The 25,550-nt window shown below is 39.3% G+C and overlaps 1 long non-coding RNA gene and 3 pseudogenes across 3 annotated transcripts in view; 2 read left to right on the forward strand and 2 right to left on the reverse strand.

Moving 5' to 3' along the window:
• The window catches only part of LOC148730766 (uncharacterized), a 43,787-nt gene that overhangs the window by 8,153 nt on the left and 10,084 nt on the right, over positions 1–25,550 (forward strand). Inside the window, exon 3 of one of the 3 annotated variants that reach the window (XR_016002161.1) lies at positions 6,227–8,310. The exons of 1 other annotated variant lie outside the window; for it this stretch is intronic. This is a non-coding gene — a long non-coding RNA (uncharacterized LOC148730766). Of the gene's footprint in view, positions 1–6,226; positions 8,311–25,550 lie in introns of those variants that run through there. One more of the 3 variants, XR_016002162.1, reaches the window with a different exon arrangement.
• Positions 766–1,347, reverse strand: LOC148730767 (uncharacterized; annotated as a pseudogene).
• On the forward strand, positions 14,775–16,224 carry LOC148730768 (uncharacterized; annotated as a pseudogene).
• Positions 23,670–25,179, reverse strand: LOC148730769 (uncharacterized; annotated as a pseudogene).

The raw sequence follows: 25,550 nt of genomic DNA on the forward strand, positions 1-25,550 counted from the left end.
GCCCATCCAGCACAAATAGATCAACACCAACTTTCTCCCATGGCAAATTAGGCACACCATGAGGCTTTAAAGGCTCTTTACATCGTTCGGGCCTATAACGGTTACAGATTCCACACCCAGACAAGTGATCTTTGAGCTGGGTTTTGAATAAATGCAAGTTCATGAAAAAATATATAATTATAAATCACAGAAATACTGTTAAAAAGGTACAGAATGTCCATTCAGTAAATATTTATTGGATTCCTCAGTTTTAGCTTAAACTTGTTGATATTTGGACTATCATGGCAATAGACTACATAACAACAATAATAACAATAACAAGATTGACTTTATTTTTTTTTTTAAATTAAAGAAATAAAGGCTTTTGTATCCCACAGTTAGCAAAGCTATTCTAGGCGGGCTACCTAAACAGACACTGTATAGGCTCTCACACATACACACACACACACTCACACACACACACACACGCAACAATGAAATAAATAAATAAATAAATGAGCAAATAAATAATAAATAATAGTAGTGATAATCATGTTAATAGTTTTAACTGGGCCAGTCACACAAGGGAGTTTTTAACAGGTCAAAGAGAAAGCTAATCAGTTGAAATACAAATATAAGCTAGAAAGGTGAAGGTAGCGCAAGTCAACATTCATCTCCTCAATTTCAAGAATTTTCAAAAGCAAGTGAGTTAGCTCACGTTTAAAAGGTGCTTTCCTTAGCTTGCCGTTGTGTTAGTGGCTGTAGTACTCAAGTGGTGTAGGTCGCTCATGATTGGCCTGTTTCGATCCATCCGTAAAGTTTGGTCATTCTGTTCAGTTCGTTTGTAATGTTAATGTCATAAATGAGTCGTTTGTATGGAGCTGGTAGTAGTTGAAAGCTGTTTAGGGGAATCTTTTCTAAGTTAGTAAACCAGCTTTCCAGAGTCAGTCATTGAAAGTAGTTAGTGCTGTAGGTTAGGCATTGTGCAGAGTCCCAGTCAATATTGAGGTTCGGAAGTCGATGATGTTCAGCAATGTGATTGTTGACATCACCTTTCCTTGTGGCCTCTCTGTGTTCAGTCAGTCTTGTTTCGAGGTTTCTGCCAGTCTCTCCAATGTAGGAGGCTTGGCAGTCGGGGTAATTGATCTTATAAATTGCTCCCTGTCTGTTCTTCAGTTCATCCTTGTCTTTAATGTTAGTTAGTGACTGACGTTGTGGGGTGGTGGGTTTGTGGGTGACGCAGATGTTGAAGGGTTGTAAGATGCACAAGATGTTCTCAGACATGCCTTTTATGTACGGTATGGTTGCTGTAGTCATTGGAGTTGCAGTGTCGTTTTTTTCGGTAGTAGTAGGTGGATTAGTGTTTCGTTAAATGAAGTCGTCATTGTAGTCGTTCTTTGAAAAAACATGGTAAAGGTATTTGTTCTCATCAGATTAGCTGTCTGTCATGTTGCATCCTAGTTGTGCATGTTGTGGTAGAGTTCTGATAATTGTGGCATTGTGTGATGTAGGGTTGTAGGATGACTCATCTAGTAGTCTGTTGGTGTGTGTCGGTTTCCTGTAAACTGTCATCTATAGTGAGTTGTCGTCACAGCTTACCAGAGACAGTCTAGAGAAGGAAGTTTGCCATTTTCTTTGACTTCTCTGGTCAACTGTATGTCAGTGTTTTGTCCGTTCAATTGGTGGTGGAATGCATCAATTTCGTCGTGTCGTACAGCGGTGAATGTGTCGTCAATGTAGCGTAACCAAAGCGGTATCGCTTGCAGGCAGGTCGAAAGGGCCCATCGACTTACCCACAAACGATACCGCTTTGGTTACACTATGTTGACAACACATTCACCGCCTTATGACACGACAAAATTGACGCATTCCGCCACAACCTTAATGGACAAAACACCGAGATACAGTTTACCAGAGAAGTCGAAGAAAAGGGCAAACTTCCTTTTCTAGACTGTCTAGTAAGCTGTGACGACAGCTCACTACTGATGACAGTTTACAGGAAACTGACATGCACCAACAGATTACTATATGAGTCATCCTACAACCCTACATCACACAAAGCCATGACTAGCAGAACTCTAACACAACGCACGCAACTAGCATGCAACACAACAGACGGCTTATCCGATGAGAACAAATATCTTTGTCGTGTTTTTTGAAAGAACAGCTACAACAACAACTTCATATGACAAAACACTCACCGACCTACTATTAATACCAAAACAAATGACAACACAACTCCTATGACAACAGCAACCATGCTGTACACAAAAGGCATGTCTGAGAACATGTGGGGCATCTTACAGCCCTTCAATATCCACATCGCTCACAAACCCATCACCACCCTACGTCAGTTACTAACCAACGATAAGGACAAGGACGAATCGAGGAACAGAGAGGGAGCATTTTATAAGATCAATTGCTCCCTCTGCTAAGCCTCCTACATCCGATAGAGTGGCATAAACCTTACAACAAGACTGACTGAACACAGACAGGCCACAAGGAAAGGTGATGTCAACAACCACATTGCTGAACATCATCGACTTTTGAACCTCAGTATTGAGTGGGACTCTCGCAATGCCTAATCTACAGCCCTAACTTGTTCGAGGTCTTTAAAAGAGCAAGGATTGTTGTAAGTTCCCCCAGAAGTAGAAGGAATCTTCAGTTATACCTATCTTTAATAAAAGGAATAGACTGGACCCTAACAATTTTCAACTTTTATCTTTGCTTAGTGCTTTAAGGAAACTACTCGAGAGGCTAGTATGCAAGTCTTGAGATGATCATATTCTTTTTGTAAAAGTGTAGTGTTATCGTCCTGGTGAGTGTAATCCTGAGAAGGATTGTCGTCAGAGATGGTGACTGACGTTGCGACAACCTGTGTGGAAGTCATCACCAGAGTCAAGTGAATATTTGTGGTCAGTAGAATGTTTGCCCAGTTTGTGTAAAAGGATTGGTCAGTTTTGCCTTGATGTTATTGGCTGTAAGACTCAAGTGGCATAAGTCGGTTGTGATTGGTCTCTTTCGATCCATCAGTGGCATGGTGATGACTTACATTTCGACAACCTGTGCAGAAGTCATCATCAGAGACAAGTGAATAGTAGTTGTCAGTAGAATATTCTTAGTCCAGTTTGTGTAAAATGATTGCTCAGTTTTGCCGTGGTGTTATTGGCTGTAGTACTCAAGTGGTGTAAGTCGGTCATGATTGGTCTCTTTCGATCCATCAGTTAAGTAAGGTCGTTCTGTTCAGTTCGTTTGTAATGTTAATGTCATGAATGAGTTGTTTTTATGGGGCCGGTAGTAGTTGACACCTGTTTAGGGGAGTCTGTTCTAAGTTAGCAAACGGGCTTTCCAGAGTCAGTCATTGAAAGTAGTTAGTGCTGTAGGTTAGGCAGTGCCCAGAGTCCCAGTCAATATTGGGGTTTGAAAGTCGATGATGTTCAGCAATGTGATTGTTGACATCACCTTTCCTTGTGGCCTCTCTGTGTTCAGTCAGTCTTGTTTCGAGGTTTCTGCCAGTCTCTCCGATGTAGGAGGCTTGGCAGTCGGGGAATTGATCTTATCACTTGCTCCCTGTCTTTTCTTCAGTTCATCCTTGTCTTTAATGTTAGTGACTGACATTGTGGTGTGGTGGGTTTGTGGGTGACGCAGATGTTGAAGGGTTGTAAGATGCACGAGATGTTCTCAGATGTGCCTTTTATGTACGGTATGGTTGCTGTAGTTGTAGGAGTTGCAGTGTCATATGTTTCAGTAGTAGTAGGTGGATTAGTGTTTCGTTAAATGAAGTCGTCATTGTAGTCGTTCTTTGAAAAAACATGGTAAAGGTATTTGTTCTCATCAGACTAGCTGTCTGTCATGTTGCATACTACTTGCACATGTTGTGGTAGAGTTCTGATAATTGTGACATTGTGTGATGTAGTGTTGTAGGATGACTCATCTAGTGGTCTGTTGGTGTGTGTCAGTTTCCTGTAAACTGTTGTCTGTAGTGAGTTGTCGTCACAGCTTACCAGACAGTCTAGAGAAGTAAGGTTGTCATTTTCTCTGAGTTCTCTGGTCAACTGTGTGTCAGTGTTTTGTCCGTTTAGGTGGTGGTGGAATGCATCAATTTCGTCGTGTCGTACAGCGGTGAATGTGTCGTCAATGTAGCGTAACCAAAGCGGTATCGCTTGTGGGCAGGTCGAAAGGGCCCATCGACTTACCCACAAACGATACCGCTTTGGTTACACTATGCTGACAACATACTCACCGCCTTATGACACGACAAAATTGACGCATTTGGCCACCACCTTAATGGACAAAACACAGAGATACAGTTTACCAGAGAAGTCAAAGAAAATGGAAAATTTCCTTTTCTAGACTGTCTTGTAAGCTGTGAGGACAGCTCACTACGGATGACTGTTTACAGGAAACTGATACGCACCAACAGATTACTAGATGAGTCATCCTACAACCCTACATCACACAAAGCAATGACTATCAGAACTCTAACACAACGCCCACAACTAGCATGCAACACAACAGACAGGTTATCCGATGAGAACAAATATCTTTGCTGTGTTTTTTCAAAGAACAGCTACAACAACAACTTCATCTGACATAACACTCACCGACCTACTATTACTACCGAAACAAACGACACCACTACTCCTATTACTACAGCAACCATACCGTACACAAAAGACATGTCTGAGAACATGTCAGGCATCTTACAGCCCTTCAATATCCACATCGCCCACCAACCCATCACCACACTACGTCAGTCACTAACCAACGTTACGGACAAGGACGAACTGAGGAACAGACAGGGAGCCTTTTATAAGATCAATTGCTCCCACTGGTAAGCCTCCTACATCCGATAGACTGGCAGAAACCTTACAACAAGACTGACTGAACTCAGACAGGCCACAGGGAAAGGTGATGTCAACAACCACAATACTGAACATCATCGACTTACGAACCTCAGTATTGACTGGGACTCTCGCAATGCCTAACCTACAGCCATAACTACTTTCCATGACTTACTCTGGATAGCTGGTTTGCTAACTCTGGACAGACTCCCATAAACAGGTGTCAACAACTAAAGGCTCCATACAAACGACTCATTCATGACAAACATTACTAACGAACTGCACAGAACAACGTAACTTTACCAATGGATTTAAACAGACTAATCGTGACTGACTTACGCCATTTGAGTCATTCAGCCAGTAACACCACAGGAAAACTGAGCGATAATTTTACAAAAACTGGACTAAGAATATTCTATGGACAACAACTATTCACTTTACTCTTATGATGACTTCTGCACAGGTTGTCGAAATGTCAGTCGCCACCATGCCACCAACAACAGTCCTTCTCAGGACTACACTCACCTGGACAATCATACTACACTTTTACATGTTACCCCTACATTCAAACCATTTACTGCATATTATTTCTAATTGTAGCTTAACAAAATTTTCAGAGATGGGGGGAATAAAATAGGACACTCCAGGTGGCAGCTTGGAAATAACATATTTGGTAATACGCTCCCAGTTAGGAGGGTCAGAAGCATGAGTTAACTGAATGGAAGAAGAAATATTGGCAAAATGCTCGTTAAAAAGGTTGACAATATCATAATCATCATAGTTCGTCCCGTCATTGGTTACGCGATTCTGCAGTTTGGAACATTTAGAGGGCGCAAGAGAACGAATAATGCGCCAGAGGTTTTTAGGATTATCAAGATTATTGTTAATTGAGTTTTGGTAAAAGGAGCGTGTAGAATAATGAATAAGATGAACCACTCTATTACGTGCTGAACGGTACTTGTGCCAACATAATGTATTGTTTGAGAGAATCACTTTTCTATGCAAATGGTTCTCGAGTTGCATTAGGCCACACTCAGAATATTTGAAGATTTTCTTGTCACTGTCCATAACTTTCGAGTGGCACTTGTTGTGGGTTTAATAAGATTGAACTTAAATAATTCCTTCTAGTGGGAATTGCAGCTTCAGTTGTTGTTTTTTCTCTAATAGAAGAACTTCTCGATCTATCCTTAATCTGTGAGCCTCATTTATTGTGCTGTTTTTAGTTAAAGTTCAATAGTTTGCGCGATTAATTTCTTTAATGGCAACTTTTGATATTTTGTAACATTGCCCTGATTTTATTTTACTTGTGTCCTACTTCCACAAGACCAGCCTTGGAGATCCACTGTTATCTGCAAACCAGACTTCTTGTTTAGTCAAAGTATTTTTGTGAATTACATTTACAGTTTCTGCAGCACCATCTAAAATATGGTCAGCAATGTTGACCAGGGTATAATTTTCTCACCCTTGAATTTCCTCAGTTGGAATGGAAGTATCAGTGGATTCCGGAAACACGTGACACCATGTAACGAGAGGTGGATAGACAAACAGTGTCCGCTAAACTGCAATAATTAATTACGCTGGTGAACAACAACACTGCAGGATGGCTGGCCGCCCAAAATTCCATCACCTGACCTGAAAGGCGGGAAACTAGACTACTTCATATAAGCATACTCGTTGCAGAACCTGTTCCATCTTTGAGTGTGGATAACTTGTATTTTTTAATTCACTTAGAGACAAAACAAACTACTTCAGCTTTAGTATTAAATACCTTCAGGTCAATGGGAATTCTTTTGCAATTGAGAATTTAAATGAGAAGAAGAACTATGTACACTTTTATGCTATAAACTGTGATGAAAACAATATAGCTTCCATGGGCGACTAACTCTCCGAAAAAACTCCAGGACAATTTTCAACACGAGTTTTGAAATATTTATTTCAGCAATTGATGACAGTGGCCGGCATTAGATCAAACGAAACAAAACGAAATGAAGCGAAATGAAATGGTTAAAAGTGCAAAGAAAATAGCAAATGAAAAACCTATTACAATATAAATTAAGCTAAATACATAGGATAACTACAACAAAAATAACGACGAAAACTACGTAATACAAAACTTACATTTGTTGTGATTCTGAGGTGTGACTGCCTGAGGTGATAAAGCTGCATGAAGCGTTACAATGAAAATAAGTAAAACTTACTGGGTAAAACTGAACAAACTACAACAAGCAATAAGGTTTAAATACATGCTATGTTACATAAGATTACGAAATGACACAGCATAGTGTGCGCAAAATTTTTCTACAATAAGTGCTGTTTAAAAAAGAACAAACAAAAGAAAAAGTACAAGGTGTTTGCGATCTTCAAATAATGTGTTGCAATAATAGTCAACAAAAAGTCAATGTATGGGTTCTTGGTTGATTAATTTAGTGACAATTCAAAGCCATGTCATATCCTCAAAGTTTACTACTCTGTTCTTTTAGTGATATTTAAATTAACTAACTTATTCCTCTCTAGCACATAGTGACAGATGATCATCCATTTTTTTTGTTATAACTTTAACTGTGATGTGCTGCCTGCTTTAGTATGAAGTAACTTCACAGCAACTAATTTTCATAAGTTTCAGCCTACTCACGTAGCCTTGTCCATATTTATCTGCACAAGTCTCTATAATCTATTTCATTCACAAGGTTTGTACTTCTTTTTGGTAAGGAAAGATCAATCAATCGATCAACTTTATTTAACGAGGGTAACACAGAACAGTGCTTCAACTGAGTAACTAGTGGCCCTCAAACTAAATTTATAAAACAAAGTTAGGTAACAAAATACATGTCATAAAGAAAAGGAAGTATAAGTGTATGTATGAATAGGACTAACAATAGTAAAAACTACATTACACTTACAAAAATATTCTTACAGTGAATATCTACAAACTATAATTACAATAACAATACAGCTGGGATAGTTGGAGCGAGAGGAAGGTTATGAAATGTTGGATTAGCGTAAAACTGTGAATAAAATTAAGTTTCAGTTATGCTAAAATGATCAACGTCATTGTATCTGGTTAAAAATGTGTATAAATGCTGCCTTTCTAGATGAGGTTATACGTGTTACTTTCTCAAGGTTAATGGGCAGAGAGTTCCAGAGACTGGTTGCGGACACACTAAAAGTTCTCTCCCTCAGATACACGATTATATCTGGGGCAGACGAGGTTTAAGGCACTGTACCGCCCATTGCGTGTGTGAAAATCTGCATTGCATTTAAGAAGGTCATAGCTGGGACAGTTTCCTTGAAGGCGCTTAAGGAGTAGTGAGCACTTATTGATTTTAGTTTCATCATAAAATGGGAGCCACCCTAATTTATTATAAAGATTTACTCTATTTGATCTTATGTCAGCTCCCAAAAGTACTCAGGAAGCACGTTTTTGCAGCTTGAGGATTCTCGTTAAGTTATCAGCTAAGCAGTTTGACCAGATGGTTGACCCATACAACATCACTTGTTTGATCATAGCATTGTAGTAAAGTGTGCGCTGTTCAATAGGGACGAATCTCCTTATCTTTCTGAGAACCGCTATTCTCTGGGAAAACTTCTTGCACAGTTCCTAAACGTGTGCATCAAAGCTTAAGTGTTTGTCAATAGTAACCCCCAAGAGTTTCTGACTATCAACCTGTTCTATGTCAGAGTTAGCAAGTTTGAGCTCAAGCTTGCATGGTATGCGTTTCCCTGCAACAAGGAGACATTTCGTCTTCGCAGCATTTCTAACCATTTTGTTAGCAGCCGACCACCGTGAGATGTCATCTAAATCCTGTTGGAGGGCTGATGACATGGCAGTAAGTCCATTAGTCACGTCTGATGATAAACTGAGAGTAGTGTCATCCATGTAGATGTCTACGGTAGAATGCTGTGCCGCCGATGGTAGATCGTTAATGAATAAGAGGAACAAAATGGGGCCCAAAATACTCCCTTGCGGTACTTCAGCCGACATAGCTCATGGGGAGAAACGACAGCCATTGATGTGTACATACTGTGTGCGTCCACTTGGATAACTGCACAGTAGTTCCAGCACGCTATCACATACCCCATAGGCTTTCAATTTCTCTAAGAGTAGACCGTGGTCTATGAGGTCAAAAGCCTTTTTATAGTCAATAAACACAAGCCCCGATACTTTGTTCTTGTCCAAGTCAAAGAGCAGCTGGTAGACTTGGCAGATAAGGGCGGTCTCGGTGGAGTGAAATTTGTGGAAACCGGACTGAAACCTGTGTAGTAGAGCATTTTCCTTAAGGAACTCACAAAGGTGATCACAAATGTGCTTCTCGAGTAACTTTGAAAGTATAGGAAGCACGGTTATCAGCCTATAGTTGTTCTTATCGTCCCGGTTTCCTTGCCCCTTATAAATGGGAGTCACTTTACCGAATTTCCACTTTGTGGGGAAGGTTTGTTTTTCGATACAGAAGTTGATCAGCTTGCACAGGGAGTCTGCAATAGTAGGTGCAGCAATTCTCAGCAGTTTGGCACTCACTCTATTGTTGCCTGTAGCTTTGTACACTGGGATAGAGAGAAGGAGATTAACAACTTTGTCCTTGGACATTTTGTGGAATATTAAATGTTCCCAGGGGCCAGGGAAAGAAGAGGTGGAGGAGGGGGCCTGGCTCCAGTGAACGGGACATTGTTAAGACCGATCTGAGGACTAAGATTTTTCTGCTGGTCGACGAAAAAGCAATTCAAAGTCTCAGCAATGTCACCTTTGTTAGTAATGATTTCACTCCCATTGACTAATTACTGCAGTTTGGGTTCCGGGTCGTCGTTACCCGACAAGCATTTCATCAGATTCCAAAGTTTCCGTGAATTATGTTTGCTTCGTTTCCCTAATTAAATTTGTCATGTAATTTTTTGCTCGCCTGTAATTAAGCCAGTCATTGTTGGAACCGCTTTTCTTGGCTTTAGTGAGAAGTTTATCGCCCTCCTTAAATCTGTCGACGATGTGGTTATTGAACCATTTAGGTTGGGACTTATGCTTCACTCGCTTGTGTTTAAGAGGGAGGAATCTATCGACTACGCCTTGGAAAATATCGTACCAGGCATCAACAACGTCATAAGGATCATCAAAGATAAACACAGAATCCCAAGGCGCCTCTTTCAACGCAGCAATAAACTGTTCTTTATTAAGATTCTTGATGTCATGGTAGGTGATTGTCGTATGCTCAGTTTTGTTTTGTTGCACGCCCTTGTATGTTCTTGTCACAATGGTTGGTAGGTGATCCAACATACCAGTAGATAATACCCGCACATTTATTAGCCACACAGGGTGACTACTCCAGATGTGATCGAGGCAGGTTTTGGACAATGGTCAGGTAATTTCCATTACAAGTTGTGACATATTCAAATTTTGCAGCATTTTTATGAATGGATGTTTCTGAAGTTTCTCAGAACCGCCTCCCGGTTAGCTCAATGGATAGAGCGCTGGACTGTTGTGCGGGAGGTCGAGGGTTCGAGTCCCGGCCGGACCAACACTCAGGGTCTTAAAATAATTGAGAAGAATTTGCTACCTTTCTATAACATCAAGAAATGGTTAGATATTCTAGTCTTCTCGGATAGGGACGAATAAATGGAGGTCCCGTCTCCTGCAGGGTTGGGGTAGGAGACGTTAATTTCCCACACACGAGATTACTGTGTGATGGATGTCCTCCCCTGGGGTGGGATGGTTGGGATATTGGGCGCACTTAATTTGGAGCCTCGCTCTGTTGTGCGACCCTGACCATACTCTGGTGAAAGTGTAGTTTGATGGTGCATAGGAAGTTGATGTTAATGTCTCCCAATAAAATGGTTTCCTTGTTGAGAAGATGTATGTTCTCAACGTTTTTCTCGAGTCTCTTGGGTGATAACATGCTCTTCCTGGGATGTGCAGAAAAGCATTGAGTCTGGTGTCATCTTTTGATTTCTTACAATCCTGATGTACATTTAATTTACTATAAGTCAAAATACCATCACTGACACCAATAAAACTTGCTTTTCTCTGGGCAGACTCTTCTTTGAAATTTGGCCCAAGAAGATCAACTTTTCCTTTAAAGAATTATTTTTGTGCTCAAGGAACAAATCCATAGAAATATTTCTCCCAGCTTTTCCATGAATTACAGAAGCTGTTGGCGAGTACACTTTCTGCTTTTTCCTCTGGAATGTTTGCTATCATTTTGGTTAGGAAGAGAAGGGTAGTGTATATAATACAATTCTTTTTTTAAAAAAGTAACAAGCACTGTTAATAACAACTGTCAAGAAAAAGGAAGCCCACAGGTTTACCTATATTAAGGGTCTCCTAAATAAAGAAGAAAGTATAGAAATACAGCAATAAAAAAATGTACATTGATATAAGTGTAAGTTCATGAAAAATATATATGATATAAATCACAGGAATACTGTTAAAAAGGTACAGAATGTCCGTTCAGTAAATATTCATTTGATTCCTCAGTTTTAGTTAAAACTTGTTGATAGTTGGACTAGCATGGCAATAGACTACATTACTTGGTGCAGATCAAATCTCACCTAAAGATCTTAAACTGGTACACAGATCTCTTACCCAAGGCTTGTTTGAGGTCTTTAAAAGAGCAAGGATTGTTGTAAGTTCCCCAAGCAGTAGAAATAATCTTCAGTTATACATATCTTTAATAAAAGGAATAGACTGTACCCCAACAATTTTCAACTAATATCTTTGCTTAGTGCTCTAGGGAAACTACTCGAGAAGGCAGTATGCAAGTCTTTAGATGATCATTTTTTTTATTCCTGTAAAAGTGTAGTGTTATCGTCCTGGCGAGAAGGATTGTCGTCAGGGATGGTGACTGACGTTTCGACAACCTGTGTGGAAGTCATCACCAGAGTGAAGTGAATATTTGCGGTCAGTAGAATGTTTGTCCAGTTCGTGTGAAATGATTGGTCAGTTTTGCCTTGATGTTATTGGCTGTAAGACTCGAGTGGCGTAAGTCGGTTGTGATTGGTCTGTTTCGATCCATCAGTGGCATGGTGGTGACTGACATTTCGAAAACCTGTGCAGAAGTCATCATCAGAGTCAAGTGAATAGTTATTGTCAGTAGAATATTCTTAGTCCAGTTTGTGTAAAATGATTGCTCAGTTTTGCTGTGGTGTTATTGGCTGTAGTACTCAAGTGGTGTAAGTCGGTCATGATTGGTCTATTTTGATCCATCAGTAAAGTAAGGTCGCTCTGTTCAGTTCGTTTGTAATGTTAATGTCATAAATGAGTCGTTTGTATGGAGATGGTAGTAGTTGAAACCTGTTTTAGGGGAGTCTGTTCTGTTAGTAAACCGGCTTTCCAGAGTCAGTCATTGAAAGAAGTTAGTGCTGTAGGTTAGGCATTGCGCAGAGTCCCAGTCAATATTGACATTCGGAAGTTGATGATGTTCAGCAATGTGATTGTTGATATCACCTTTCCTTGTGGCCTCTCTGTTCAGTCAGTCTTGTTTCGAGGTTTCTGCAAGTCTCTCCGATGTGGGAGGCTTGGCAGTCGGGGTAATCGATCTTCTAAATTGCTTCCTGTCTGTTCTTCAGTCCATCCTTGTCTTTAGTGTTAGTTAGTGACTGACGTTGTGGAGTGGTGGGTTTGTGGGTGTTGCAGATGTCGAAGGGTTGTAAGATGCACAAGATGTTCTCAGAGATGCCTTTTATGTACGGTATGGTTGCTGTAGTCGTAGGAGTTGCAGTGTCACATGTTTCGGTAGTAGTAGGTGGATTAGTGTTTCGTTAAATGAGGTCGTCATTGTAGTCGTTCTTTGAAAAAAACATGGCAAAGGTTTTTTATTCTCGTCAGATTAGCTGTCTGTCATGTTGCATCCATGTTGCGCATGTTGTGGTAGAGTTCTGATAATTGTGGCATTGTGTGATGTACTGTTGTAGGATGACTCATCTTGTAGTCTGTTGGTGTGTCGGTTTCCTGTAAATTGTCGTCTCTAGTGAGTTGTCGTCACGGCTTACCAGACAGTCTAGAGAAGGAAGTTTGCCATTTTCTCTGAGTTCTCTGGTCAACTGTATGTCAGTGTTTTGTCCGTTAAGGTGTGGTGGAATGCTTCAATTTCGTCGTGTTGTACAGCAGTGAATGTGTCGTTAATGAAGCGTAACCAAAGCGGTATCGCTTGTGGGCAGGTCGAAAGGGCCCATCGACTTACCCTCAAACGATACCGCTTTGGTTACACTATGTTGACAACACATTTACTGCCTTCTGACACGACAAAATTGACGCATTCCGCCACCACCTTAACGGACAACACCGAGATACAGTTTACCAGAGAAGTCGAAGAAAATTGCATACTTCCTTTTCTAGACTGTCTAGTAAGCTGTGACGACAGCTCACTGCTGATGACAGTTTACAGGAAACTGACTTGCACCAACAGATTACCATACGAGTCATCCTAGAACCCTACATCACACAAAGGCCATGACTATCAGAACTCTAACACAACGCACGCAACTAGCATGCAACACAACAGACAGGTTATCCGATGAGAACAAATATCTTTTCCGTGTTTTTTCAAAGAACAGCTACAACAACAACTTCATATGACAAAACACTCACCGACCTACTATTACTACTGAAACAAATGACAACACACCTCCTATGACTACAGCAGCCATACCGTACACAAAAGGCATGTCTGAGAACATGTCGGGCATCTTACAGCCCTTCAATATCGACATCGTCCACAAACCCATCACCACACTACGTCAGTTACTAACCAACATTGAGGACAAGGAAGAACCGAGGAACAGCCAGGGAGCGTTTTATAAAATCAATTGCTCCCACTGCTAAGCCTCCTACATCCGATAGACTGGCATAAACCTTACAACAAGACTGACTGAACACAGACAGGCCACAAAGAAAGGTGATGTCAATAACCACATTGCTGAACATCATCGACTTTCGAACCTCAGTATAGACTGGGACTCTCCCAATGCCTAACCTACAGCCCTAACTACTTTCAATGACTTACTCTGGAAAGCTGGTTTTCTAACTTAGAACAGACTCCCCTAAACAGGTGTCAACTACTACCGGCTCCATACAAACGACTCATTCATGACATTAACGTGACAAACGAACTGAACAGAACAACCTAACTTCACCGATGGAGTGAAACAGACTAATCATGACTGACTTACATCATTTGAGTCTTACAGCCAGTAACACCACAGCAAAACTGACCGATCATTTTACAAAAACTGGACTAAGAATATTCTACTGACAACAACTATTGTTCCACCATAACCTCTCACAAATAGGGTCCTTTCGATATAGTTGGACGCGCGCTCCTGAGACCTAGAAACGAACATGTAAACGAGGCTTAGAGGACAGCGTGCGGGAAAAATTAAAAACAGAGACCGGTGTACTGCCTGTAATGTAAAAGTTACAATTATTTTCTGAAGTTATGGTGAACTTTTGTTCTGTGGCAAACTGCTTGAACAGTTCCAGGAATCGTCCGAATCTTTCATTTTTCTGTTTCCCTTCAGAACAGAGTTCTAGAAGGGTTTGGAAGAACTTCTGTCGACGAAGTGATCCCGAATTCCGAGGTCGAAAAAACCCCCGGATTTGCAGTGCACATTTCAAAGCTTCCTCTATCAAAAAGTCGCTTGGCGGGAGAAGAGAGATTATTCCAGGTGAATTACCGAAGTATTTTAATCCCTCGGCAAAGGAAGAACCTGTTTCTTCCCGTGAAAAGAGACTAGATGTTAGGAAGAAACGAACATTCGATGAATATCCTAAACCTAAAAAGAGTAAAAGGGTTACCCAGGTAGGCGAAGATACCAGTGTTACAAGCAACGAGGCAGTTCTTTTAGATCACGATTATTATCAGCATCTTCCAAACAATCGCAAGGGAACTCAAACTGACTTTCCTTTTGAAGATTTCGAGGTTTTAACCAGTGAAATTGATGCTTTGAAGGAAGAACGCGCAAGACTTAAAGCAGAATTAACAAACAACAAACAGCTGAAAAGAGAGCTCTTTGTGGATGTTTTAAAAAATGACGGGTCTGTCAAATTTTACACCGGAATACCCAGCCTGGCTTGCCTAATGATGATATTTAATTTGCTGAAGCCGTTTGCAGAAAAACTTAAGTATTGGGACAAAAACAAAGAAAAAGATGTTAGGTATCAAAAGGATTCAAATAAAAAAAAGCCTGGAAAGCAAAGACTATTGACCATTATGGATGAGTTCATCTTAACTTTGGTGAGACTCAGACTTGGGCTTTTAAGTAGACATCTCTCAGATATATTTGGAGTATCAGAGGGATCAGTTAGCAAAGTTTTCATAACTTGGGTTTCTTTTCTGTCTACAGTTTTTCATGACATTCTCCTCAAATGGCCTTGTAAGGAAGACATCAAGAATACTTTACCAAAGTCTTTTTGTAAGTTTCCAAGTACAAGAATATTTGTACAGAGATATTTTTACAAAAGCCAACATCCCCTAGTGCCCAGAGGGCCACCTGGAGTAACTATAAACGGCACAACACTATGAAAGCGCTAGTAGGAATCTCACCAACAGGTTATTTCACCTTCGTTTCTAAACTATGGACTGGAAATGTCAGCGACAGATAATAACAGAAAAAAGTGGTCTATTGGACAAACTTGAAGAGGGGGACTCTGTTATGGCAGACAAGGGGTTCAACATCAGGGATCTGCTTACAAGAAAGAAAGTAGCACTTAATATCCCACCACTTTGTAAAGGTAACTTACCCTTGAAGCCTGTTTGAGTTAGATAAAGGGAGTTTCAGAGGGAAGGACTGGGAAAATCATTTGTATGCAACAAGCAAACACATGGTCTCCTTAAACAAAATTTTAAAAAATCAGATATAGCCACATATCAATATTTAATTGGTAGCAACAATGAAGTTGAAGTTACTTAACAACAGTGCCAATTGTTATCAGTAATTTTTATTCATGGTAGAGTCAAGCTTCTCATCAGGGAGATACGTGTAAACCATTACTTTAACTGTACCTCAAAAATTTGTTTGAAAAGGCCGCAGTTCCTATCATACTTGATCTCTTTTCTAGGTGCTTTGATATTTATAACTAATTAAATTGATACAAAGTTAAATTCAACTATAGCATAAGGTGTTCATAAATAGCTTTAACCGAAAAAGCAGCAAGTACTTAACTATCAGTAGCTTCTCAAGTTGGCATTTCCTTATGTGAAATCTCTCTTTTTACTTATGAAAACAACTTTCCAAAAAGGCAGTAAAATCTACCTGTGCCATTGCGAGTGTTCGGATCCATGTAGAACGTGCTATTGGACGACTTAAGGACTTTAGAATTCTTCAAGGAAACTTTCTTCATCCAATGCTGCCCATTGCAGACAACATCTTTAGTGTGTGTGCTGCTCTGTGCAATTTGCTACCTCCCCTGGTTAAATGACTGCTATTACCTTGTGAGCCAAGAAACACAAGAAGTTTGTAAATTTGATCAATTGCCAGTCAGCTTCTGTAAATGGTTAATAACACAGATAAAAAATGTCTTGAGACTCAGGAATTAATTGATATCTAATCCAGCACACTGTTCAAGTACTTTTGGTTTTCCAATAAGCATTTACTACCAATGGTAGTTCCTTTATAATGATTTAAGTATGTCATGATGGAAGAGTTCCTGAACTATATACTTCAAGAAAAAGTTTCTAAGCACATTTCGTTCCACAACTCACAGTCAAAATTGACATTGACAATCAATATTCCTTTGAGGGTATAGATAACTAGATCACAGCAATGAATCCCTGTTATCCCCATCAGACCCTGGATTTGCTGGTTCCATTTGTTTTTTTTTTAGTATATATTTGTCATCAACAAACATGAGCTTCTCCTCAGCTGCAGCCTGTGGAGGGAGATTTCTTTTTGCATACATGCTCTTAACCTCAATTAACTTCTTCTGACAGCACTCACAAATCCCTACACCATCAGGACTGGCTCCCAGGAAGGGCCATAGTGTGTTTATTATGAGTCCACTGTTTTTTATTGACAACTTGTTATGATTTTTCTTTTGTTTTTTAATGTAAAGATCTAGTGCTTTCTTCTCTTTTTCATGGCCCCATGTTAATTGTTGTGGCATTACATCTTCAGCAATTGGACAGTAATTCATAAGATGCTTAACAGTGTTTCTCCTGTCTGTGCTCTCTCTGAGGTGGCACACAGTGTAAAATGAGGAAGCTGTAATTCTTCCTTCCCTTTGATCAAACCAAAACTGGGACTGGGATTGATTCACAGCCTTTTTGTTAATCATTTCTGCTTGGTCCTCATTAAATGTAATAGCCTCAAGGAATTCAATTGCTAACTCTTTGGAAACGGAAGGTGTTACTTTTTCACTATTAACAGAAACAAACACATTGGCATAATCATTCATTGAGTAAACATCAACACTTTGAACACTTTCATGCTTACTGACATTTAAATCATTGCTTATCAAATCCCTGATTTCTTCCTCTGTTTGCCTGGTTCTTCAGCTGAATGCAAAAAAGGCAGAGCAGAAGAGCTTGGGAATGTTTCCAGCAACCCAGTTTTCAACTGTTGTTCTAATACAGTTGGGTCATAAGGAATAAAAAGTGGATTAAAATCCCTTGGCTTTATGGATTCTTTTACTGTTACACCATAGCCACCACAACTTGTTTGTAAGTCCTGGATGGGCAAACTTCCCTCATTTGTCTTTCCTTTCTTTTTCCACATGCACTGTCCTGATGTACATGACTGGAGATCATTAAATCTTATGCTTGCTTCCAGATCAAACAGTGCTGCAGCTATATGGCAGCAACCTCCATCTGCCCTATCAAAAGGAGACCAATGTGACTAATATTTATCTCAAAGTACTCTCAGACAAATAAAATGATCAGAAAAGCAAGTGTGTTAATTTTAGTCCTCTGCTTGTTTCTTTTGTATATTTATGCTTTAGCTGAGTGAAGCTTTTGGTGCACTGTAAATGAAGCCAATAGCTTTAATTGTTTTTCTCTGAAAATTAGTAGTGGTATATTACCACACAAGTCTAATTTCTATTTTTTCATTTAGCTAGGTGCTTTTTTTTTAATTAAAGCATTTAATACATAGCATATTTATGTTGTTTCATATCAACATTATGGATATTTAATCGACTTGGATGTTATTTTTTCATCTACAATTCATCAGCTGATTGTAACGTAACATTATTATCATCTTGCAAACATTTAGCTCTTTCTTTAGCTTTGTAGCTCGTGTGTATTTCAAACTTCTGGCTCATTGCACTTCTTATGGCTAATTACAGTTATCTTACTTCAGAAGTAAAAGTTGTCAATGAAAATACATACCCTTTTGGCCAAGGTACTGATTTAGTACTAAAAATGCCTGCACCAGAACTGGCAACCATCTTAAGTGTCCTCTAAGCCTTGATTACATGCTCGTTTCTAGTTCCCAGGAGCGCGCGTCCAAGTATATCGAAAGGACCCTATTGTGCTTAATCACGCCACTGAAAAAATTGACACAGTATTATCTATTATCATTGATCACTATTCATTTAGACACAATGATAAGTTAACTCTAAAGATGAAACATGTAAGAACAAATGTTCTTAAAATATTATAATACTGGCAGTTATTTTCATAGAGTTGTGGGAACATGGAACGCCCTTGCCCTTTCCATCTGTGAGGCAACAAGCTGTAAATTCTTTTAAAGTCTTAGTTCAAGGATTAGTTCAATTTCTTAGTGTATTCTTTTTTTTAATATTTTTCTCTACTTCTACCATATTTTAATTTGCATCATTATTTTCATTCAAGTACAATTCTTTTGCATTTCATCCCTTGGCCTCTGGTTTTTTCTATGCAACGATTTGATTTATACCAGTATTTGATGCTTTTGATCTAATCAGTAACACCTCAAATTCAATAATTTAGTGCTGTTATTTCAGAACAAAGCAGGGTTGGTTATTTACAAAACCTGCCCCCTATAAAGACCAGCAAAAACGTGAATCAATAATTTTTGTAAAATTTCCAAACAAACACTAAAGTAGATTGTGCTGTCTACTTCTCTCCAGAGAAGCATTCAGTGCTCAACCCAAATTTGAGTCTTCATCGCCCGTTATTAAAATACAGAAGATTCAACTAAAGAAAAACCATGAGACGGCAAAAAGGAAGAATGGATTCTCAAAAAAAGAACAAAAGTTCAAGATCCCCATGGAAGTGAGACAGATTTTGACCTCCGCAATATTAAACCAAGAAACCATGGAAGCAACAGACAGACCAGTAGAGGAAATTCAAGGGCGAGAAAATCAACATTGGTCAACATTGCTGGCCATATTTTATTTGATGGTGCTGCAGAAACTGTGAATGTAATTCACAAAAATACTTTGACTAAACAAGACGTCCGGTTTGCAGATAACAGTGGATCTCCGAGGCTGGTCTTGTGGAAACAGGACACAAGTAAAATCATATAAGGGCAATGTTACAAAATATCAAATGTTGCCATTAAAGAAATTAATGGCACAAACTATTCAACTTTAACTAAAAACCTTGAACATCTTATATTATAAGATATTCAGGTTGTTTAATAACATTTTCTTAGATACTCATGTTTGATTTCAAGATGGGTACTGCATCAATTTAGGGTACAATGTACATTTATGTGTATAGCACAGAACTTGCCAGGTGTTTTATTAACAGTGTATGATAACATGCTACTTAAATTGAGGTCAAAGGAAAATTACTTGAAGAGAAATAGAAACTCTTTGATGAAAACTGTGGGTTAATTTCTCAATATTGTTGAATGTTTTATCTTGTTGACTATTAAGCAAATGGTAAAAGTGGAATACAACTTACTTCTTGAATCAATTACACTTGGGTCGCCTAAAAAAGAATTGGTTAGAGAGCATTAATTATTATTACTTTTGATGATGCATAAATGCAGTTATTTTTGTTCTCTACAAAGGTTCTTTGTCATTTGAAAAAGTTCATTCAATCTTTGTTCCACCTGTTGTCTGTATTTTAAAGTGTTTATCATTTTAATACTTTTAAGTCAATTAGAGTCATTGGCTCTACTACAAGTGAGGACAACCATTTAATTTGACTTAAACCTGCATATGTGATGCCCAATGTTTGTTCAGACTTTCCAATATCCATAATGCAGTGGTTTTCTCACCATCTCTTACTGTCCTGCTTTGGCTAAGTTATGTTTTCCTTTCTATAAAGAAAGTGTTTAATAATTTTTGCACAATGACTTTAAAATACGACAGGAAATTTCAATGCAACACTGAATCTGTTTTCCTGGATTAGTTTTGTGAAATTCATGTTATTGTTAAGTTCTCTCATCTTCTCATTTTTTTTTTCTGGAGTTGGCAGCTTCTTCTTACTGACTCCACAAATGTCATGGCCTTCATCAGTGCTAAAAGGCTGTATTCTGGTCAGTGTTAGATTAACTGCTTGATCCTTCTCTGCTGGAGAAGATATGCATGCCACAATTGCAGTAAAGGCTGTGTTAGCAATAAGTTGGGCAGTTACTGTTGCCTGAACTGCATCTGGTGCATGAGTGTCCCTGGTGCCGCAATAAACAACAATTAGTGTGTCTATCCGCTCAAGAATTTTTCAAAGGGTCTCTTGGATCTTTTTAGCTTTGTCCTGCATGGTAGGCTTTTTTGTGTTGGCTGGTGAAGTTTGGGTTGCCCTAATCACATCCAACAGACTAAGGGAAACAGCTCTGTTGTGCATTAGTATAAGAGAGTTGACAAGCAGAGATTGGATTACCAGCAGACTGCAAATTAGGCTGATATTCATTGGGGTGATATTCACTGGGCTGGCTGGAACTGAGTGGACAAATGATGATGATGGATTTGGAGATGGGCATACACAAACTGGTAAAGGTGACATTGCTTGGATTAAGAATAACACTAACATTGGAAATTGTATACAAAGTTACATGTAATATCTATATTGAATGTCCTGAGCCTCTTCTTAACTTGTTACTAGTTTTTGTTTAGAATCCAATGCTCTTGATATAAGTAATTTCATCACTCTACTGACAAGGTGTAAACTTAATGTCATCATAATGATTATAATTTTTCTGTTTGGTTTCAAAACTGTATTGTTTTGGTGAAAACCAATCACACCTGTACATACTCAGTATTTATCTATTGTACAAACTTAAACTAACACTAAGAACATCATACTAACTGTTCATCAAGGATATGCTGTAAACAATGATTATATTGGGATTAACAGTAACATTGGAAAATATCCACAGGGTGATGTTTAAATTGAATGTTCTGGTCCTTTTCTTTCTATTAAAGTTTATGGTATTGGTAATATCATCTCTCTACTGACAAGGATTTAAACTCAATGTCATCAAATTAAATTGCAACTTTTCTGTTTAGTTTGAAAATGGTATCTTTAAAAACATTAAACTTGCACATAGTTATCTATTGTACAAAACATTTTAACTAACAGTGCAAATGTAAAGTACTAAGTGCTCAGCAAGAAAATTAATAATTTGGTGTTAAATATTGTACTAGGAATAAAAGTAACTTTGGAAAATGTTAACAAAGTAGTGTTTAAATTGAATGTCCTAGTTCTTTTTATTTATTTATTTTCTTTTTAACATTTGGTGACATTGCTGCCTTTAATTCATAAGTTGGATCCAACACAGCTTAATGGTGTTGAAGCTGTTGGTGTGGCAAAGTGAACCAAAGCTTTTTGTTATTTTCAGTAGTGACCATTATGCAGACATTCCATGTTATGACATAATTTTCTAGCAGCTGGGAAACACCACATGACTATGTTATCTGTGTAGGGTATAAGTTTTTTAAAGCATGAAACACATGAAATTTTGTTGGTGGCTTGCTGTATGCCCATGACTTCACACCAAACTGTTACCATCCTTGAAGCCATAATATCATAAAAATGAGCCAGTGGTCTTCCAAATGCAGCTGATTGTTTAGGGCTTAAATCTTTGGAGTGTTAAGATAACTATCATAATGATTCTGAGACCTGTACAGTGTAACCTCACGTTTTTGAAGAAGTTAGTTGTGTTGAAATTAAGTTTATCAATACATTCTCCTACAAGACAAGCTTTATTGAACCTGTAATGACAGGCAGATAGACAAACAGTGTCTGCAAAACTGCAATTATTTAGTACACTGGTGAACAACAACTCTAGAAGATGGCTGGCCACCCAAAACTCCATCACATGACCCACAAGGCGGGAAACTAGACTACTTCACGTAAGCATACTCGTTACATCTCCCTTCTAATAGTCGAGCAACTATAAATGTAGACAACGTTGATGATAATAAAAGAAAGAAAGAAATAACACAATGTTCAAATCTGCCTTGAGGAAGTCTAGTGCATTAAGCGCACCTGCACAACTATGCATAATAAAAAATAAATTCAAAGCAAAAAAAGAGGCACAAGGCAGGGTCAATGTCTTAATTCAGTACTCGTAATCCTTTAGCCACACTGGGTGGTGGCGGTCCCGCACTGGACGACCTTCAGTGCGTGGCCCAGAAACCACTGATGATGATGATGGTATCATTGGTGGTGGTGGCTCAGCTGGGCTGGACTCAACCAGTTCAATAGGATCGGTCATGTTGAGGTTTGTTTCAACTCACTCCGGTAACTCCTCGAACGTTGCCCTGAGCCATTTACGGTTCCGACAATAATGTTTTCCGTTTACCTCAACCAAGTAGGAACGGGTCCCATCCTCTCCATTGATGCGCCACATTGACCACTCCTCGTTTGGCAATCGCATCCTAATGGCATCACCTTCGCGCAATTTTGGCAGTTCATGTGAGTGACGATCATAGTAGTGTTTCTGCTTTTCCTTCCTAATCTTGATCTTTTCAGGGACATCGGTTATCACTTTTGGAGTTAACAAATGCTTGGCTACTGGGAGATGGGTGCTTATCGAGGGCTTGATGTGACGTGGTGAAAATCCCATTCCTTATTGAAGGCCTTGAAATCTACACTATTTGTCACTGATGACGGTCACAGGAATACGATGCCTGGAAAACCAAGCCAGTGATAACTCAGGTGCTGGTGGTGCTACTCATATCTTGCACTTCAAAATAACCAGAGGAGTAATCAACGGCTATCAAAAATGATTGCCCATCCAGCACAAATAGATCAACACCAACTTTCTCCCATAGCAAATTAGGCACACCATGAGGCTTTAAAGGCTCTCTACATCGTTCGGGCTTATAACGGTTACAGATTCCACACCTAGACAAGTGATCTTCGAGCTGGGTTTTGAATAAATGCAAGTTCATGAAAAAATATATAATTATAAATCACAGAAATACTGTTAAAAGGGTACAGAATGTCCATTCAGTAAATATTTATTTGATTCCTCAGTTTTAGCTTAAACTTGTTGATATTTGGACTATCATGGCAATAGACTACATAACAACAATAATAACAATAACAAGATTGACTTTATTTTTTTTTTTAAAATAAAGAAATAAAGGCTTTTGTAGCCCACAGTTAGCAAAGCTATTCTAGACGGGCTACCTAAACAGACACTGTATAGGCTCTCACACATACACACACACACACACACACACACACACACACGCAACAATGAAATAAATAAATAAATGAGCAAATAAATAATAAATAGTAGTAGTGATAATCATGTTAATAGTTTTAACTGGGCCAGTCACACAAAGGAGTTTTTAACAGGTCAAAGAGAAAGCTAATCAGTTGAAATACAAATATAAGCTAGGAAGGTGAAGGTAGCGCAAGTCAACATTCATCTCCTCAATTTCAAGAATTTTCAAAAGCAAGTGAGTTAGCTCACGTTTAAAAGGTGCTTTCCTTAGCTTGCCGTGGTGTTATTGGCTGTAGTACTCAAGTGGTTTAAGTCGGTCATGAGTGGCCTGTTTCGATCCGTCAGTAAAGTTAGGTCGTTCTGTTCAGTTCGTTTGTAATGTTAATGTCATAAATGAGTCGTTTGTATGGAGCTGGTAGTAGTTGAAAGCTGTTTAGGGGAATCTTTTCTAAGTTAGTAAACCAGCTTTCCAGAGTCAGTCATTGAAAGTAGTTAGTGCTGTAGGTTAGGCATTGTGCAGAGTCCCAGTCAATATTGAGGTTCGGAAGTCGATGATGTTCAGCAATGTGATTGTTGACATCACCTTTCCTTGTGGCCTCTCTGTGTTCAGTCAGTCTTGTTTCGAGGTTTCTGCCAGTCTCTCCAATGTAGGAGGCTTGGCAGTCGGGGTAATCGATCTTATAAATTGCTCCCTGTCTGTTCTTCAGTTCATCCTTGTCTTTAATGTTAGTTAGTGACTGACATTGTGGGGTGGTGGGTTTGTGGGTGACGCAGATGCTGAAGGGTTGTAAGATGCACAAGATGTTCTCAGACATGCCTTTTATGTACGGTATGGCTGCTGTAGTCATTGGAGTTGCAGTGTCGTTTTTTTCGGTAGTAGTAGGTGGATTAGTGTTTCGTTAAATGAAGTCGTCATTGTAGTCGTTCTTTGAAAAAACATGGTAAAGGTATTTGTTCTAGTCAGATTAGCTGTCTGTCATGTTGCATCCTAGTTGCGCATGTTGTGGTAGAGTTCTGATAATTGTGGCATTGAGTGATGTAGGGTTGTAGGATGACTCATCTAGTAGTCTGTTGGTGTGTGTCGGTTTCCTGTAAACTGTCGTCTATAGTGAGTTGTCGTCACAGCTTACCAGACAGTCTAGAGAAGGAAGTTTGCCATTTTCTTTGACTTCTCTGGTCAACTGTATGTCAGTGTTTTGTCCGTTCAAGTGGTGGTGGAATGCATCAATTTCGTCGCGTCCTACAGCGGTGAATGTGTCGTCAATGTAGCGTGACCAAAGGGGTATCGCTTGTGGGCAGGTCGAGAGGGCCCATCGACTTACCCACAAACGATACCGCTTTGGTTACAGTATGTTGACAACACATTCACCGCCTTATGACACGACAAAATTGACGCATTCTGCCACTACCTTAACGGACAAAACACCAAGATAGAGTTTACCAGAGAAGTCGAAGAAAATGGTAAACTTCCTTTTCTAGACTGTCTAGTAAGCTGTGACGACAGCTCACTACTGATGACAGTTTACAGGAAACTGACATGCACCAACAGATTACTATATGAGTCATCCTACAACCCTACATCACACAAAGCCATGACTATCAGAACTCTAACACAACGCACGCAACTAGCATGCAACACAACGGACAGCTTATCCGATGAGAACAAATATCTTTGCCGTGTTTTTTGAAAGAACAGCTACAACAACAACTTCATATGACAAAACACTCACCGACCTACTATTACTACTGAAACAAATGACAACACAACTCCTATGACAACAGCAACCATGCCGTACACAAAAGGCATGTCTGAGAACATGTCGGGCATCTTACAGCCCTTCAATATCCACATCGCCCACAAACCCGTCACCACCCTACGTCAGTTACCAACCAACGTTAAGGACAAGGACGAATCGAGGAACAGACAGGGAGCATTTTATAAGATCAATTGCTCCCACTGCTAAGCCTCCTACATCCGATAGAGTGGCATAAACCTTATAACAAGACTGACTGAACACAGACAGTCCACAAGGAAAGGTGATGTCAACAACCACATTGCTGAACATCATCGACTTACGAACCTCAGTATTGACTGGGACTCTCCCAATGCCTAACCTACAGCCCTAACTACTTTCAATGACTTACTCTGGAGAGCTGGTTTGCTAACTTAGAACAGACTCCCCTAAACAGGTGTCAACT

This window comes from Stylophora pistillata, chromosome 5 (assembly GCF_964205215.1).
Source record: "Stylophora pistillata chromosome 5, jaStyPist1.2, whole genome shotgun sequence".
NCBI classification, from domain to species: Eukaryota; Metazoa; Cnidaria; class Anthozoa; order Scleractinia; family Pocilloporidae; genus Stylophora; species Stylophora pistillata.